Source organism: Telopea speciosissima, chromosome 4, assembly GCF_018873765.1.
Source record: "Telopea speciosissima isolate NSW1024214 ecotype Mountain lineage chromosome 4, Tspe_v1, whole genome shotgun sequence".
NCBI lineage: Eukaryota > Viridiplantae > Streptophyta > Magnoliopsida > Proteales > Proteaceae > Telopea > Telopea speciosissima.
In genome coordinates, this window is record NC_057919.1 from 30119837 (window position 1) to 30139061 (window position 19225).

The window sequence follows — 19225 nt, forward strand, 5'->3', positions numbered from 1 at the left end:
TAGTGTCTTTATAAACAAAATAAATTTAAAAATACTTCTTTTAAGGTTTACTTGTTTTGTCTCCCACAAGTGTTGAACCCAAGATTTTCTTTAATGTTGCTTCTTTTTACATGTTTGCAATCTTCAGGACATTGGATATCTCCTTGATATCAACAAGTTTTTGATTGCTCCTGAAGCTTACCTATGTTTCAGTAATTTCAAGTTCTTAACCAATATTCAAAGAAGTCATTACAAGAAACGGGGCTTTAGCGGTGGTAAGCTAAACGTTAAAAAAAATCTACTCTATAGCTTTTACCGGCAATATTTTTTTATTATAAAAAATCTGCAGCTAAATGTGCTACATCTTTTGATATGTGATAGTATTAGCAATCGTCTGTGTATATATCTTTTAGCATTGATAATTTTAATGTCATTAAAAAGAATACATGGGGGCCCTTAGTAAATACTCATATAATACATGTATTATATGTGTATCCAAACGCTTAATTGAAAGAAAAAAAACATATTTTAATGTATAAATGTACTTATATTAATGAAAAAAACATGTTTTCTAATGGATTTCGTATTATACATTTTACTAGGTTTATTGCATTTAAAAAAAATCAAAAACCTAGTTTTAGCTTTCTTTGCCTTTAATCTGTCTTAAGGCTTGTTTGTCTCCTTTTTAATCTTCAATAAATTTTTATTTATAAAAAAAAAAAAAAAAAAAAAAAAAAAACAAAACAAAACCTCAAATCTCTCGCCCTTGGGTCTCTTCCCGATTGCAACTCTCAAAATACAAAATCCCTAAAGGCTGGTAGCAGTCTTTTCCCCTTCGCTTTATTATTAAACCAAGAAAAATAAGAACTTTTACAGGTGGTTCATTTACAGACACTAAATGCAGTTTTTTGTTTTTTAATGTAAAATAACCCCTCATAGCCTCCCATCCCATGCCCATGCCCCCGCCCCAAACCCTCACACCACCACCCCTGTTCCTATCCCGTCACCACCCACTCCCATCCTTTCGTGCATCCCTGCTACCACCGAATCCGGATCAGTTACCAATCCTATGGAGGGGTCAGATCTGTCCCCACCCATCCCCATGTGGGTAACAGATCTGAACTTACGACCACCCGCCCAACCCCACCCCTACTCCCAACCCCACTAGGCTTCTAGTTCTTGTAACCACAAAACAATGAAGGCTTGAGGAAATGGAGAAGAGGAAGTGCGGAGTCAATAAAATATGAGAAAGCTAAGGGAGATTTACTTTCTATTGGGACAGCATTGAAGGAGATAAGGTGAGAAAACCCCAATAGAATAACTATAAGACGAAGCATAGAGCCTGCCATGTCTATAAACCACTATGATGCCGATAGTTTTTATTAGTTGGCATTGCTTCTCATAATACTGGTGCTGCTCCTCCCTTTATACCATTCCCCGAAGTCCAAAAGATAAAAAGCACATAACCTCTCTGGCTTTCAGTCGAAAAGCCTTCACCCACCCCCTTCTACTTACCCCTTTGCAACCTCCTTCTCCCATTCCATTCCTATTGCAAATTTTGTAGACAGGTAGATCCCAATGGTCTTGTTCAAATGTAAAATTTCAGCCGAAATAGAATTGTCTGATGAAAAATTTGTGGTTTGAAAATTTAGAACTATAGGTTAGTGCACGGTAGTAGTTGGAGTACCAAAGGTGTGCGAAGATACACATGGGATGTAGATCAATACTTAGAAGGGTATGTGGTTGAATTAGGCCACTTTATTTTATGTCTTCACCCTTCCTCCCTTGGGGAATGATGGTAAATCTGAATTCACTAAAAATAGAACAAGAAATGTAGGTTATAATTGGTCCAGTGAAGTACCTGAGGATGCTGAAACCACATCATTTTTGGAATCCATGGTGTGAAGAACAAGTCTTGTTGTATAATTTGCATGACTAGGGGCAAATTATAAAAATCAGACAGAGCCATAGAGATGCAGCTCTCAGCATTTTCCGTGATTTTTGATGTTAAGTCAAGAACAACTCCCACATCAAAGAAGGCTGTTGAATTGATACTTCCAGTTTGAGAAACTAAGAAGAAGAAGAAAAAGAAGAGGGAAAGCAGATATGTTGATTTTCTCATTAAGAAGTGTATATTTAGTGTTTAGATTTTGAGCATCTACACTTTTATAGAGCATAAAAGAATACCATCAGCTGCAATAAAGAGGCTATATCCTTCCTCATATGACAATTGGATAAGCAAAGGATGATTACTTCCCATGTCAACTCTAGTTTAATTATATGGATCCCAAGATTTTTAAATGGGCCACAGATGAATTAGTCAAAGAAAGGGTACAGTTTTGAGGGTAATCAAATTGTTTACTTAGATGTAATTCTATTTAATTTGTAATGAGTTACTAATTATTGTAGCTTTTTTTTTTTAATTAATTTCTTCATTAAATAAACTGGGTTATCTATCGAACAAGAAAAAAAAAATGAAATATATATAATTATGATTGTAATGCGGCCAGCATGTAATAGCAAACCTTTAATTAATCCTAAGTTGGTTTCAAAGGAATTCCAATTAAGATTGTGATGTGATGGTTTAGCCATAAGATCTGTTTTTTTGGTCAGAATTTAAAATTTTATTATGGATTTCTTTTGTGGGGAAAATCTCGGACTAAAGGATTACAAGATGTTGATGAGGGAGGGAGGGAGGGAGGGAGAAAGCAACCCATAACGGGATAAAAAGAAACGAGAGGCACTTGTAGCTAAAAGGTGGGCCTCATGTACAACAGAACGAGAAACTAAAGCAAAGGAAACATAGGTAAAAGAATGAGACAACTAAAACATCTTCTACAACGGCCATGGTGGCCCAGTTTAAAGGAGACGAGAATTGCCGAAGGGCCAGCACCATAGGACGACAATCCGAGAGAATTATCAGGTGGATAATATCCAAGCTACACCCGAAAAGCAGGACGTAACAGATAGCCTCAACTTCAAACAAAGAAGCCGATGAACCCAAACTACCCTTACACCAGATGCCAAAAAAATGACCCTTAGAATCATGAATCAAAGAACCACGACCATCTTATGACTGGGTTTAAGCAATAAGATCCAATCACTTTGTTCAGCCTCAACTGGAACCCAAATGATCCAACCAAAGTTGGGGGGACTTTCCATATATTGGGTTCAAGAATGGCTAGCATTTGTTTTTATTTGGATATGAAAAATATTTTTTGGCGGGGTTAAAAGAGTTGACAATTATGTGATCTCCACCTTATTGACTTTTCTTTTGGTGTAGATTCCTTGAAACTTCCTTTTCTTTAAACAAAATTTAAAGAAAACAAAGAAAATCTTCGTATCTTCCTCTCAATTAGTCTTTGACTATAAGATTATTTCTTAAATAACTATATCAATCATTATTTTGATGCAATGAAGAAACTTCTAAGAAACATTTCCTTTGGGGCCTACCTATTCAAGTTGTGTCAAATATAAGACTGGTTTGACAATTCTAGCTGGAGGATAGAGAGGATATAATATGGATTTAGCAAAAAAAATTTAAAGCCAAACTTAGTCATACAAGAGTTATGCATTGGTATTTTTTTCTCTACTTTCAAAGGAAAAAGTTTCTTGAAGAAACATAATGAAACAACCTCCCTTCCCCCTTTAATTTTCATCCGTTGATCGTAGGGTCGGGAATCTCTTCATCGTAGGTAAAGAGAAACTGTTCCCAATTTTCAAATTTTTAATTTTGATAAAAAGAAAAAAGAAAAAAAAATTTGTTATACTGTCAAGTGTAATTTTATGGGACCATTATCACCTCCAATTCTGACGCCCTCCAATTCCCCTCCAATCCCTCACATTGGAGTTGAAATGACCACTTACCCATTGCCTGGACACACTTCCCAAGGCAGTGGGTAAGTGGTCATTTCATTCCCATGTGAGGGATTGGAGGGAATTGGAGGGTGTCACAATTGGAGGGGATAAATATTCAATTTTATGGATTTTTTATTATTGTTTTTCATTTTCTATTCTGAATGTGTGGGTCCCATATGAATGATACCCTTTTCAAGACAGCCACTGGAGTGGTTTGCAAATTAGATTCCTTCTCATACTCGCAATATAGCAAACCCTCCTCCAAACAAATAAAAAATCAAAAGTAAAACTTTCTAATGGATTTGCAAGGCTTTATTTTCCATGTGGTCGGCTCTACAACTAAACTAGAAAATTAGGAGACATTTGGGCAATCATGCACCATCCACAATTTTTGGATACCTCAAAAAAATGCTACAAGATAGCTATTTGGGTCATATTGGTAGACCTTTCTAATTGTGTTAAATTGAAAACTATTTCTCTAAAAAATTAATTTTTTTGATTCAAAATATTTTATTTACAACAGACAATTAATTGGATAGAAGTATGCTGGTTATGCAAGTAAGAGAATCTGTGGTTTGGAGCCATAGACCATGTAAATTGAATAATTACTACCGACCTTATTAGTGTCTGAAATACCCTCAAACATCTATTTTTTTCTTTGAAATGCCCAGTCATTGTGGTCTGATAAACCAATGATCCCTTGCCTAAACAGAAAATATTTCATTAAAAAATTGCAATAAATTTTATTCGCATAGCAAAGGGGGAAAAAAGAAGATGATATGTAATAGGAAAAATTACTTAGATCCACTAGATAAGAACGGGAATTACAAGATAAGTAGGTTTCAAATTTGTTTTACATCCACTAGTTTCTACTGTAAAAAGATTTACTTAATCCCCAAAGTTGGTTAGTACTCATGCCACACTAGAATAAAATAAAAGAGAACTTCCAAAATTGCCCCAAACTCATTTAACTGTTTTAAAAACTGTGAAATCCGATGAAAGTGCACCTAAAGTGTAGGAGTAGAAATCAAAGCGGTTATTATCCCCTACAAAAAATAAAAACAAAGTTATAGCATCGAATCCAAGAGAAGTATATCTTAATTGTTGGAATAGAAAACAATAGAAACATATTTAAAAAAAATTAAAATAAAAAAGAGGATGGGTGAGCCACCATCCTAGGGTTCACCAACCCCTCCTAGGGATTTAGTATGTTCCAAAATACCCTCCCAATACTTATTCCTGCCCTCTCCCAGCGGTGAATGGGATCTCATTCACAATTTTTTTTTTGGTAGAAGAATCTCATTCACAGTTGGTGGAAGGGAACCCGATCACAAAAAAAAGTGAGAGAAACAATAAAAAAATATTAAAAAAAAAAAGGTAGAGAAAATTGCGCCCCCCTTCCCTCCTATTTTTCCCATCGTGGTTTAAAAGTTGGGGCAATTACTATCACTACCCTACAAATAGCCTATATTTACTAAAAGTACCCTACCTTAAACTTTTTTTTCTGTTACTACCCTGCTTTTAAACTTTTACATCTCCTTCTACCCTCATATTTTTAAATACCCAAATTACCCTTCCTTTTCACCTAGTAACCTGCTAATCAATTTAAGCTACCATTCTTCTATTTTTTTTACTATTGCTTGTCATTAAAATAGTAAAAACTGAAAGCATCCACCTGCTTCTTCTCTCTCCCATTTTTTACTCCATTTGGTTTTTTTTTTTGTTTTTTCTTCAAATTTTCTATTTAATTAATTTTTTATTGACAAGAAGGCAGAGACAATCCTATGATTGATCTTGTGCCGTTCTATCCCATGACTATGAGGTTGAGGAGAGATGAAGATGGTCGTGTAGAGATCAACTGTAATGGAAAGGGAGGGTTGCCTTTTGCTTTTGCGAATATGAAGAGGGAGAAGAAGAGTGATGACTAGAGAATCGCGTTGTAGGTTATTAAAAAATAAAAAACATGGAAAGGTAAATTGAATAAAAAGAAGAAGAGAGAAAAGAATTGGGGTTCTTTGAAGAGAGTTGATCTATTCCATGGTTTTAGTGCACCGTATCGGAACGGGTTTCGGTAACCTGCAAAACCAATGCAATACCAATACGGTATCAACATGGATTGGCTGTATCGGACAAAATTACCCATGAATCTCCTTAAAAATGAGTTTTCTGACCTAAATAAAAAATTGATCAGCTTGTGAGGTAGATTCTGTTGGCGTATTTGCATAACCCCAAAATGTTTGGATGCATGAAGTGTAGATATAATCGATACTCAAGTCTAGCCATTGTACATTATAGCTCAATAATCGATCTCATTTTTCTTGTCAAACCTGATGGTCTAGGAAAATGTGAAAATGGAAAAGAACTAGCAAAAGCAAAAACACCCTACTCAATAATCGATCTCTATGAATGAACTCAAGAAAACATACGTAAACAATTTCCTTCTCCTTCTCTGCGAAGGGAAAACGAGAAAACTCAAAACTCAAAACAGACTCAAACATTCTCCTTCTCCTCCCTCTCTGCTACAACTGGTTTTCTTGCTTAGGGTTTGTGAAATGGGAGGGAAATAGGGAAAGAGAATCCGATCAAACAAGAAGATGGGAAATCTACTGCAACTAGTTTTCTCGCTTAGGGTTTGTAAAGAGCAGAAGGGTCATCTGGAACACAGAGAGCATGAGGGAGGCGCGAGAGAGTATTTCTAGGGTGAGTGAGAGAGGAGATCGAGATTTAGGTTAGGACGAGTACACCGAAAAGCAGCAGCAGCAGCAGGGTGAGAGAGGGACACTACAAGAAATACGATTTTTCCCGACGATACAAAATATCTTCCGTAGATAAATATTGTTTTCAACGACGGTTATTGTAGTATCGTAGCAAAATATTATTTTTTGCGACGGTCACTTTATAACCGTCGTGAAAAATCTAATTTGGCGACAGATTATCTATTTGCGTCATGAAAAATGGATTTTCAATGACGGTATTCATATGTCTGCTGTTGAAAATATAATTTGGGCGACGGTGACAAAGTTTCGTCGAAGATTAAATATTTATCACGACAGTATATTACTACCGTCGTGGAAAATATAATTTTAACGACAGTATAATTATTACTATCGTGAATAATTGAATATTAACGATACTATAAATATTACCGTCGCCGAACGTATATATTTAACGATGGTTTTTCGGTTGTCGTCGCGGAAAATACATATATTTAATGACAGTACTGCATTTACTGTCGTAGAATATACCATATTATCTTAAAATTTTTGCAGGTTCCCTTTCTTTTCAGCTTCCCGCTGTGTTCTTTGCAATTGAAACGTCTCTCTCTCTCTCTTCTCCTCTCTACCCGACCATCTCTATCCCATTCTCGCCCGACGGAGAAGACGGAGTTCAGTGATCAAATCAATCTCTTCAGACCTCAAACCTGCCAGCAACAATTTCACCTCTGAAATCCTCTCTAATGGTGAAACCTAACCCTCAATCGGACTCACACCTCTCATAAAGCCCCAATCGGACTCACACATCCTTGATTCCCTAACCCCAACCCCCTTCTCTACTAGTACTATCGCCTCCCCCATCTCTGCAACCCTTCTCCCACTCCCTTCTCTACTGTCTGGCTCCCCACTTTGAGCAGTTGCTACGGTCAAAACAGAGGTTTGTCTCTTTCTCTCTCTCTCTCTATTTATGGTTGATTTGAGTTTAATTCTTACTTGTGTCTAAGAATTGGGTAGATTAGCTCTGGTCTATTAGGGTGAATGGCAGAGATGGTTTTGCAGGAATTTGATTTTTATTTTTGTAACTTCCTTCGCAAAGTATAACTTCTGAAAACTTGATGTAGTGCTCGATTTTTTAACATATATCCAAGAAAGGGAGCGATACTTGCTGGATCTGATGCTGATATAATCATTCTCATTCCTAATGCAAGCTTTGAAATAAGTGCAGCAACTCACCACACATGCTCAGACATCAACGTCTTTGAACAAAAGAGAGGAAAGGTAATTTTATCATAAAAAAATATTTCTTATATTGGCAGTGAATTGGTTACAGCAATATGATTCAGGACGGAAACAGTTGTATCATATATTCATCTACTAACAGTTAACTTGTCCCGCTTACGGCTTATCATGCTTTGCTTTAGGCCATCTAAGCTTAGATAGCCTCCCTATTGAATGGACCATACTAATTTCATCTATTAAAGTTATTGTCTTATATACCTGATCTCTATCATGAATGCTTAAGGTTTTTTTAGAACTTATCTGAATACTAAAATTATAGTCTGCTACCAGCATTTGGACAGAAAATTTATGTTTTTTATCCATGCCATCTAATGGAGAGGCCTTACTTTGAATGGACCATATGCCCCAAAATCACAGTGATTGTGTGAGCCTAGTTAAAAAATTAAAGATGTGAAGATAGCTTTTACAAGAGTCACAAATCTTCTTTCATCTCACACTGCAACTACTATTATATACTGTTAAATATCAAACAAATTGGTGAGGAGCTTGCAAGGACCTTAGCAGCTAGAGTTGGATGGAAGGTGTATGGCATAGCTTGTAAAGCTGATGAACTCCAAATTCCAAGTTCTAACTATCAGTTCATCTCATGTGACCTCTTAGACCCAATTCAAACTACAGAGAAGGTCTCTTTGCTTGAAGATGTAACTCATGTGTATTGGATCACTTGGGCAAGCCAATACCCATTGGATTCCCCTGAGTGTTGTGAACAGAACAAAGCTATGATGTTCAATGCTTTGAATGCTATTCTCCCTAAAGCCAAAGCATTGAAACATGTCTCTCTTCAAACTGGAGGTAAGCACTATCTCTCTCTTACTAGCCCTTCTAATAGTAAACCAATTCTTTACTATGAAGATAGCCCAAGAATTGATCAAGGTCACATCTTCTACTACATTCTTGAGGATTTGTTGATGGAGAAACTTTAAGGGAAGGTGGCTTGGTCAGTTCACAGACCAGGATTGCTTGTTGGGATTTCTAATAGACCTTATTATAACTTCATAGGTGGGCTTTGTGTCTATGCTTCAATATGTAAATATCTTAACTTTCCCTTCTTATTTGGAGGTTCAAAAGAGTGTTGGGAAGAAGTTTATATTGATGGTGCAGATGCAAGGCTTGTTGCTGAACAACATATTTGGGCATCAACAAATGAAAATATCTCATCTACTAAAGGTCAAGCATTTAATGTCACGAATGGTCCAAGCTTCACTTGGTTTCACATGACCTCCAGCCCTGATGCGACAGGGCAGCAGCTCCCAGTCTCCATCTCTTCTGCAATGCTTCTTATATTTTGTCTCCTTCAACTTGTTCTGCCCATTCTACTCTTCTTCTTTCATTTTCTTCTTTAAAACATCATCATCAACATCTCTTTACCTTGTGATGGGTGTCAGCTTTATATGGCTGCAACCAGTAAGGCAAGTTGGTTGGACCCTTGACCATGTCTTTGGAATTGCAAGAGCTAAGAAGAGAGGAAGATGGGTTTTGCTGGCCTGATGTGAATATGGCTGCCTCTTTTTCAAAATTGGAGATACAATCAGCACAACAGGTGAGATTGTCTGCTTCTTCCTTAGGAGTGAAAGGTTTTGTTTCTGGCACTGGAGATGTGTTTGGAGAGAGAGAGATACCTTTGAGTCAAGGGCACTACAAGAATAAATAAAAAAAAGAAAAGATTAAATCTAATGCAAAAAAGGAATTTAAAAAAAAAAAAAAAAGAAGAAGAATCTCTAAATTTTCCAGTCAACAAAATATATTTTATTCACATTTGGTGATTATCAAAAGAAAATTTCTTCCAGATCTATTCTAAAGAAGGGAAAGTGCAGACTCAAATGGTAAATAAACTTGTGGTTTAGCCGAAAATAAACAATTAGATCAGTAAGTAAATGAACAAATAGAATGTATAAATAAAAAGATAAAGTAAAGAAACCAGATCGAATTTAATAAGCGGACCCTCTTTGAGAAGGTTGAATTAGAAGATATTTGGAAAAAAATAAAAAAAATCAAAAATCAAAACAATGATTACTTCTGTATTTGTTTCCAAGACTCAATCATGAATATTAGAAACACAAATCCAAGCAAAAATTCAAGGATTTCTCTTGATATTTGGTTAAACATTTCATGGAAAGTTGACTGTAAGAATATCATACATGAATTATGGGTCATAGGAATCATGGCGTCTATAAAACAGAACTAGGAATTTGCTAAAACAGTTCTATTCAAAATTATGCACTAAGATCAAGAGAACAGCTTTAGAAAACTCCAACAACTTGGAATAAGAGATATACAAGTAATATAGGCAGCAAGAATTAGAAAATATGGACATTACAGAACCTCTTGTGTGTCAATCTTGTTATGTTTTTTGGATGGTGAGGTGGACCTTCTTAGATCCCACATTTCTGAGTGGTCAGTTTTCATCTTGGTCTGCATTCGTTTATCAACCATGAGACGGTCACTGGGTTGCTCAATTGAATTCCTAGATCCACATATCTGCTCTGTTCCTTTTACCTCGCTTGGGACCCGACTTCCAATTCAAATTTAAAGCGCCTTCTAACCTGTTTGCTCTTGGTTGCTTTGCTTCCTCCTTGATTTAAGGCCATTGGCTGCACCCTTGGAATGGAGCACAATGGTGAAGGTCGAGCTTTAAAATAGAATGGCAGACAAAGATGTCAATGAGGTATTCAGAATTGATTAAAAAGAAAAAGTAGGAACTTCCTGACTATTCTAGGGCTCTTAACTACTCTCTATTTCTTAAAGGAAAAAAACTTTTAAAAACTGAAACTCCTAAAATGAATAGACTTTTTTAGATCAACATAAGACTCATCTAGAGTAAGACTGCGTACAGAGGAAAAGGGGGTGAGGGGTGGACGTTGGTTACCAATTGCTCAATAGGTGGGGGGCCTGCTGTCGATCCCTTTTGGCATTTGTAAAGATGCGTTTGAGAGAATTAGACAACATTTGGCACCAGCTTTGGCGGAAATTTAATGGGACGTATATAACTGTTCTCTATCAAAATTTATTGCTTCCTACTTGTTTTTATGGTTTTGTCATCCTCCCCAACTCTTTTTTAGCTAAAAGAGGAAGGATTTTATTTGGTTCATGAAGAGAGAGAGAAGGTTCCATGTTGTGGCCTTGTGGGTGTTATGAGAACAGATAGAAATTTCCATAGTCGGCCATTAATGAGAAGTGGGTCCTGACACTCACCTAACCTGAAGACAATCCTCCTATTCTTTTCCCTATTCTCCATTCCTTTTTCTTCTCCTTCCTTTTCTCAGTAACCCTCTTTCCATTGCATCGCCTTTTATCTCCCCCCCCCTTCCTTTTCTCAGTAACCCTCTCTTCCATTTCCCTTTTCTTCATCACCTTATACTTGATTCATAATGTGCTACTACACAATTATAGAAGTTCAGAGGAAAAAGACTAGAACAGCTGAGAAATAAAGATTACAACCATTCAGAACCCTTTTTTACTAAAAGTCCAAAGCAAATAAGATTTTTTTTGCCTGTGATGTTGGCCCTAGAACCTTCCTTTTTTTTATTTGTTGTCTTTGACTTCTTCTTCTTCTTCTTCTTCTTCTTCTTCTGCTTGGTTTATCTTCTAACATGGATCTCTTATTTTGAGCTTGAGCTTGAATTTCTGCCTTTATTTGATGAGAGAATTGCATCAATGGCATCCTTTACTTGAGAAAACCAAACCACACCTGATGACTTTAAAGGGTTAGGTGCCATTGCACAATCCCTTGGTTTCATGGCAAATGCACCAACTACGTACACAACCCACAAAAGGTGTTTCAGGTTTGAAGTGTTTGGGCCTGAATGTGCCTTGGGTCACTAAATGGAATGACAATTAGCTTAAAAGAATGGGGAACTCTGTCATTTGTATGGTTCTCCCACATGCTTCAATGCATGTGGGGCAAAGTATCCTCTAGTCGGTCTGGCTTTTCGATGGCAGAAGAGCTTGCACTCCCATTGGGGTTTTTCCCTCCCCACCCCCACCCCCTATATTGTTATCTTGTTCTTTTAGTCCCAGGTTATAGTCATCATTTGTTTGGGAGGTAATTTCCCATTCTTTTTCTCAGGTTGGCTTAGTCTCGACGGAGTATATTGGTTTAGGAACCCCATATATGGATCTCTTTTTAGGCCGAAGCAGGGAGGGTTTCAGGTATACAGTGTATATGATTTTCCTTTTCATCAGAGAATCAGCATCTGGTGGGAGGAAGGTGCTCGACAATTGTATTGATAATTTTTGGTGGAATGTTGTCAACTTAGTATGTCTTAATTTCTTTGTTCGTAAATGAGGGTTTTGGTTTTTCGCAGGGTCTCTCGTGTGAAGGTCTCTGCTGATGTAAAACAGCAATTTATTCTTTATGTCATCTACACTCATACATTAAGAACTCTGTATTGTCTAACCTCCACTTGAATATTCTATACTATTTCTTTGGGACCGCTTTTAATCATTGTCTCCCAAAATATTTAGCTGGTTGTATATTCTTGCCATTTTTTGGTGCTTGGCTTCCCAGTTTCCAAGAGTAGAGGCTCCTTGGAAAACTGTGGAGAGTTTTTCCATTGGAGATCACATTGACTACTGCAAGTCTTGAGTTGAGTTGGTAGAGTTTGGTCAGAAAGAAGGTTAAATGTTTACTCCTGTATCATCTTAGAACTTTCTTTCAGACCAACAAGTTCTGATGCAACTTGACTAGTATCGCTGATCTGTTCCTGGAATATTTATATATTCATGAATTTATTTATGCTGGCATTTTCTATCACAAAAATCTCATTTTTAGATTCATTCATCAAGGGTTTTGAATAAGTTTCTCTGGTTTGGGGCTCTGTGGTGGCATATGCTTCAACTCATGTCATTAGAATGAGATTATACTTCAAGTTAACTATATATTGTCTCCTATTATCATCAAATCTTGTATAATAATCTGAGGCCTTGCTTATTATATTTTTAATTATCAGAATCTCTGACCTTCATTTCGATCAATGCAGGTTCTATTTGGCCATAAATGTTCTTTGCTCTTTATTTTTGCATTTTTTTTTTCTTCTTTTAGTCGGTAAAGTAGCTGAGAAATGAAACTTACCTCTTGAAGCAAGATGTACAAGTCTTTTGAATAAAAAGCTCCAAAAAGCCACAGATTTGTTGTAATACTTAAGAAGATACAAATTCTATTCTTAATCCCAAATGTAGCTCATAAGTTAGGAATTTATATCAAGTCTGTTCTAGTTCTTTGTGGCAAAACAAACAACTATTTTCAATATGAAATAACTTTGAAAGGTGGAGAGGTGGTTTTCCAGCCTTTGGCTGTCCTTTCTTGTCCATGGTGGCTAGGTGGAGGAGGTAGAGGACTACTTGAAAAAAAAACATATATATTGAAGAAGAGAGAGAGAAATTAAGTGCAAAAATGTTAAAGAAAGGAAGGAAGACATTCTTTTGAGCATTTTTGCAATAGCTATTTACGTGTTTTAGGGAAACAGAACTCTGTTCGAGAGTGTGGCTTACACTAGCACTCCCAGGAGTTTCTCTCTCTCCTCTCCATATGAAAAGATAGCTCTGTCCCCTTGTTTTAAGGGAGAGAGAGATAGACACTAGGTTTTGAATGGGATGCAATAACTGTCTCAGCTGTCGGAGTCTTCCTTGGTAAGTAGGTTTTCGCACTTGTACAGAAGTGTTTGTTTTCCTTTTATTGTTGGAATATATATATATCATGATTCCTTTTTTTTTCATTTTTTTGGTCATGTTGTTTGAAATTTATAGAATTGATGTCGGGATGACAACCTATATTTAATTAAATGTGGTGTTAGTGATTAAAAATGGTAGTTTGGTTTGGCAAGATGATGACTTGGCAGGTTGGATATGGTTTGCCACTTCTTAGTGTCAAGATGATGACTTGTCAACATGATCCCTTTTTGTTTCTTTTTAGTCTTTTAAAGGATTTTAACTTATGTCTAATTTGTTTCCTTCAGGTGCAATGAAGTAAGAAGCTATGAGATTCGAAAGGATGGAAATTGGAAGGAGGACTAGATTATGATGATCCTGATCTACAATTTGGAGAGCAATGGTGATGATGTTTCTTTGGAGAGCAAGGAGGACTAGATTAATTATGACTTTTTCTCTTTGGGTTTTTATTTTTTTGTTGGTGTTTTGGTTAACAACATTGATGGAGAGTTGATTGAAAGTGAATTTTAAAGGAATCCTTTTGAGTTTTTTGTGTTAATGGAAAGCAATGCATTAATCCTTTTGAGTTTATATGGATTTTATAGTTAATATTTTTCTTTTATGGAATGAATATTATATATGGATGTAAATTACAGGTGAAAATTTTCCTTTCTAATTACAAAAAATGAATACCATATAAATGGGAGAAAAAAAAAAAAGACTTTTTGGCGACGGTAAACAGATTACCATCGCTAAAAATCCAATTTCCCCGACGGTTATTTAAATGTTCGTCGTCTAATATGTAAATTTATCGTGACGAATAAAACCATCGTGAAATATATATATTTAGCGACGGAAACAAATACCGTCGCAAAAAATATATTTATACTGACGGAAACACAAAATGTCGCCATAAATGTATTTTTAGCGACGGTAATATAATACGTCGCCATAAAAGTATTTTTAGCGACGAAAAAAAAAATTCGTCGTGAAATATCATTTTGCTAGACGGTAGCAGTTTTACCGTCGTGATTTTCCCCGACGCCAGTTTAGCCGACGGACTAGCGACGGTTAAATTTACCATCGTCAATATTTTTAGCGATGGAAATCTATTTTTAGCGATGGTTTTTTATCGTCCCCAAAAATCAAATTTCTTGTAGTGGGATGTCGCTGTCGCCACTGAGGAGTTGTGAGAGGGATGAGTGAGAGAGGGAGGGATTCGAGAGAGGTTCTGTTGGGAATTTTTGTTCGATTTGAAACCCTAGCAGATGAGTGAAATGGGTTTAGTTTGAGGGAAATAAGTTTGGTTTGGTTTGTTTTGAACCGGTCTGATGGGGTTGGTTTGGGGTTGAAGGTGGTTCAAATAGATCTCATCTGGATTTCAAAATAATTTGAATTCTTTAAATAACAACCGTTGAATGGTTGTCAGGCCAGGTGGCATGGTAGGAGTTCACGGAAGTAGGATGGAAGTACAGCTTTGGAAGTAGAGGATGTGGATCCATCTACTGTTGCCTTTGAAAAAAAAAATCTACCAATCTACTATATTTCTCTATCCCTAAAACTAAAGAAAAAGGAGGATTATAGTAAAAAATAGATAAAGATGTCCAATAACTTGATAAGAAAATCCTTGTCGTTTTTTCCTTTTGGCTAGATATTTTACATTTCTCATTTATTATTTGAGTTCATAAGTTTTATATAATATGTAACAGATATATTTAATATCTATTAGTTTCTATATTATTGTTTTCTTCTTCAACCAAAAAAAAAATTAAATATATTTTATTGAAAAACCGTATCTGTCACGCCCCTATCCCTAGCTTATGCCGTAAGCCCAGTCAAGAGGGTGATTAGGATGATCCACGTCAACCGAATTCCTACCAGGATCAATGACACAGTGTCCCAAAGCATAGTCATCACCCAAGGACCCACCCAAATAAATTACATTTGAGTAAAAAGAAATAGATATTCCATTCATTATCAGAGTTCTCATAAGCATAAGCAATATTTATATAAGCAGTTACAGTATGTTCAGCTGACTAAATGATGACGTAATAATTAGTGTTTACCATCGGCTGACCATGAAATAACTACTTAGAATATTAATAAGTTATTACAAAAGTGTTTATAACGGGCACAAAGCCCCAAAAGAACAAAAGTGGGGACAAACCCCAACAATATCAGTGCCCGTAAGCACAATCATCACAGGGGCAACCATCGCCGTGTTCCTCAGACATGTACTCAGGCTCCTCTGCACCAATACCATCATACTCTACTGACTGTCCCTGTAAACCAGCCAAGTATCCATCACCTGCATCAAATCTACAAAGTTGTGTACACAGGGGGTTAGCTCCACTGAGCCAGTGAGGGGAAAGGGGAGTGCACATACACACAATCACACATAGTTCATGATTCATGAAATGTTAAATATATTTTCCCCCTAACAAACAGTCTAAGTCATGGTATATGCTATTGTGATAACTCGGGAGACACTGAGGGTCACTTATCCTATCGCCCCAGTGAAACCTCAATTATCACGAGGGAGCCTACGCCTGTAGAAGCCATAGACCACCCAGTGGCAGACCCCAATAGCCGTCACTACCCCTGACCTGGCTTCTCCCACCTCTACAGACATTAGGTGCTCAGACTATCCAACACATAAACCCTTGTTGGCAAGGGTCGTAGCATAAGGGATCATAACTCCTACCCACAGATATACTACATGCAAGTCCTATCATCCCGAGAGGTATTTCAAGTGCATTAACGTCCCATTCCATCTAGTACCCAGGTACCAGCACTGTATGGCGCATACAGACCAGGATGGCAAACAATGATTATAATAATACAAATTTTGGGGTTCCGGCACCGGCATACCCGGCACCGTAACTTATTATAACAAAGTATAACAACATATCCATATTTCATCCATTGGTATCCAACATGGTTTTATATGCAAGGATGCAACATAGCAAAAATGAATGCAAGCACATAAACCATCGTATAATCTATATAGTTATACTTCTATATGTATATATCAAGCCCAAACATCACCCAAAGCCCACTCACCATTTGTTTGCTTGTCGTTCAGTGTGTTCAGTAAGGTTTGTTCTAGTACACGCACTCCCGTTTAGATTCTAAGGTCTGAGGATGCATGAGAACAGTGTTAGAAGGGTATAGGTGGATCCCACAAAGGGTCCCAATAGTTTAATTGAACTTTGGGTCAAGATAGTAGGGGCAGATGAAGGAACGGAGTCAGCCAGATGAGTCCGATCGTGGATCCATCCATGCCATACCCAGAAAATACATGGAACGGACTCACAGGCAGATGTGGAACATGAATCCGCTCGTGCATCCATCCAAACTCTGAGACACACCCAAGAGCGACCTGAGCTACGGGCGGATTCACCTAAGTGGGTCCGCTCGTGGCTCCGCCCAGATTAAACAACTAGGTTAGGCTGAACAGACTAACGGGCGGATACACGACAGTGCGTCCGATTGTTCGTTCGTCGCCATACCTTTGAAAGCTGCGAAGATCATCACCTCCAACCCTTCATTCATGGATCCATAAAAGATCCTAGGGTTAAGGAGGTGAGTCCAAACCTTCGTTGGAGGTCCAAAATACATAATACCTATAAGAAATTAGGGGATTCAAGGGATTTGGATCCATCTCCAAGGTTTTCCCCAAACCTAACTAGGTCTACAATGCTTGAACAACATTTGGGTTGTCAAATCCATAAAGGCATTAAGGGAAGGCAAAAAGGTCTCAAAGGGGGAATTCAATGAGGTTTAATAGGTTTCCAAGAGAACCCCCAAGATTGGAATCGATCCCAAGGGATTCTCCAGACTCATAAATGGAAAAGAGAGGGAGGAAGGTGAGGTCACTTACCTCAAGTTTGGATTTATGGATGATTCTCCACCTCCACAGCCCCTCCAAGCTCTCCTCCACCAAAGCCTTCAATGCTCCAAGCCTCCCACATTTTGGGTAGGTGAAGAAAGTAACGAGACTTGAAGACTAAGCTTTAGTCTTAAATCATATCCCACTTAGGGCCTATATGCCATGGGCATTATGAGTCAAAACGCATTTAAGAGGTCTATTAAGCAAATGGGTCTACCTTTATGGCCACCCACAAGCCAAGGAGATCAAGGATGAGGCCAACCTCGTCTAGGTGACTAGGTTGAGTGCCCGGGGCACGGGGTGTGGGTCCCACACAAGGAAAACACACAAAGGCCTGAGACAGCACGGGCGGACTAATGGACGAATACAGTGCTGGTGAGTCCGCTCGTGCGTCCATTGCTGCTATAAGGGCAGAAGCTTAAGGAAAATTGGTCGGGCTTTGGCCCACACTTCAAGGTCAACTAGGGAAGAGTACAATAACATCCACAAGGTAGTATCTTACCCCCTCGACCGTCACGACGTGTCCCTCGTGATCCCAAAGAGTTTCCCGATCGCGATGCTAAGCTCATCACTGAAGGAGGTGTCTAGGTGTGGGGACACAAGAAACGCCTTTCGATGCCCTTCACTCCGAGGACTCGTGCTAGGAGGATGATCGACGAAATCACCATCGATAAATCTTCCCCACTGCCGGTTAAGGAACCTCTCCTCCACAGGCAGGCCCGTGAACTGGTCAACAATCTTGTGATTAGGTTTGATCACAAGTGAAAATAGTTCACTAGCGTACAAGGTAGCAGAATCTAAACGTCATAGGAGAGAGAAATTATTATTTAATAGTAAATTTGGGCGCGGATGTAATAGTATTTGTTGGAGAAAAAATCGTAACACTCACACATAGGGGCACATGCACGTGGTGAAAATAGCGTGGGCATGCGAAAACCTTTGCGCAGGTTCAAACGAGGCTGGTACGGTCTGTTCTAACTTCTAACCAGGAAGTTGGTCCCTCTTGCCTGAGTACCTCTAAGGTCTTTTGGGTTAAGCCAACAACGTAGGTCGCAAAATAGATAAGCTAACAAATTGCAAACGAAAGAGACTAAGCTAATTAACACTAAAAATTTTAAACAAGACTGAAAACTAGGTGTATTTCGATCATACCAGCTGTGAGCATGACCCCCAAAAGTACATCTGTGTCACTCCTAGTACATGACCGTACATTCTTTCAATCCAGAGAAATGAAGAACACAACAAAAGAATAAAATAAAGCTTCTGGTTTTTGTCAAGTGTCCTCTGTTCGATATCAGTCGTCTTCCTTATGTAGGAGAGACTCTCGTGCTTATCAGTTTGTGTGGTTGCCCCCCACAAAACCCCATTTCTCTTGGTCCCATACTTCCCAGCCTCAATCAGCGCTTGCCATGTCTCCCATCAGGCCTGTATTACTACCAACCGCCTGTGGCCGTGGTGGGGCCCACCTCAACCTACATTCTCACATCTCTTGAGCGATTTCCCTCTTCTTCCAGTCTTCTTTGAGCACCTGCCACGTGGTTCTGCCTTTGGGTCGATGAGATCGGATCGTGCCCAAGTGGGTCACATCCATACGGCTTGTAGCCTGGCCGTCCATCTTGGATCCCTGATCCGGCCTAATCTGGGCCGATGGTTTTTAGGAGCAAACAATGCCCCTCACAACCTCTTTGAGTGGTGCCACGTGACTTAAACTCATTAAGAGGTTGTGCCATGGGAGGAGACCGAGACGGCTATCCTTTTTGGCTATCTCCATGCGCCATGCTACCTCTGCCTCTTCATCTTCTCAAGCAGTTCACATTGATTAAACACGTCCAGCGAC

General features: G+C 38.1%; 1 pseudogene; it reads left to right on the plus strand.

Moving 5' to 3' along the window:
* Positions 1-7589: 7589 nt before the first annotated feature.
* On the plus strand, positions 7590-13862 carry LOC122659177 (annotated as a pseudogene).
* The last annotated feature ends 5363 nt before the right edge of the window (positions 13863-19225 follow it).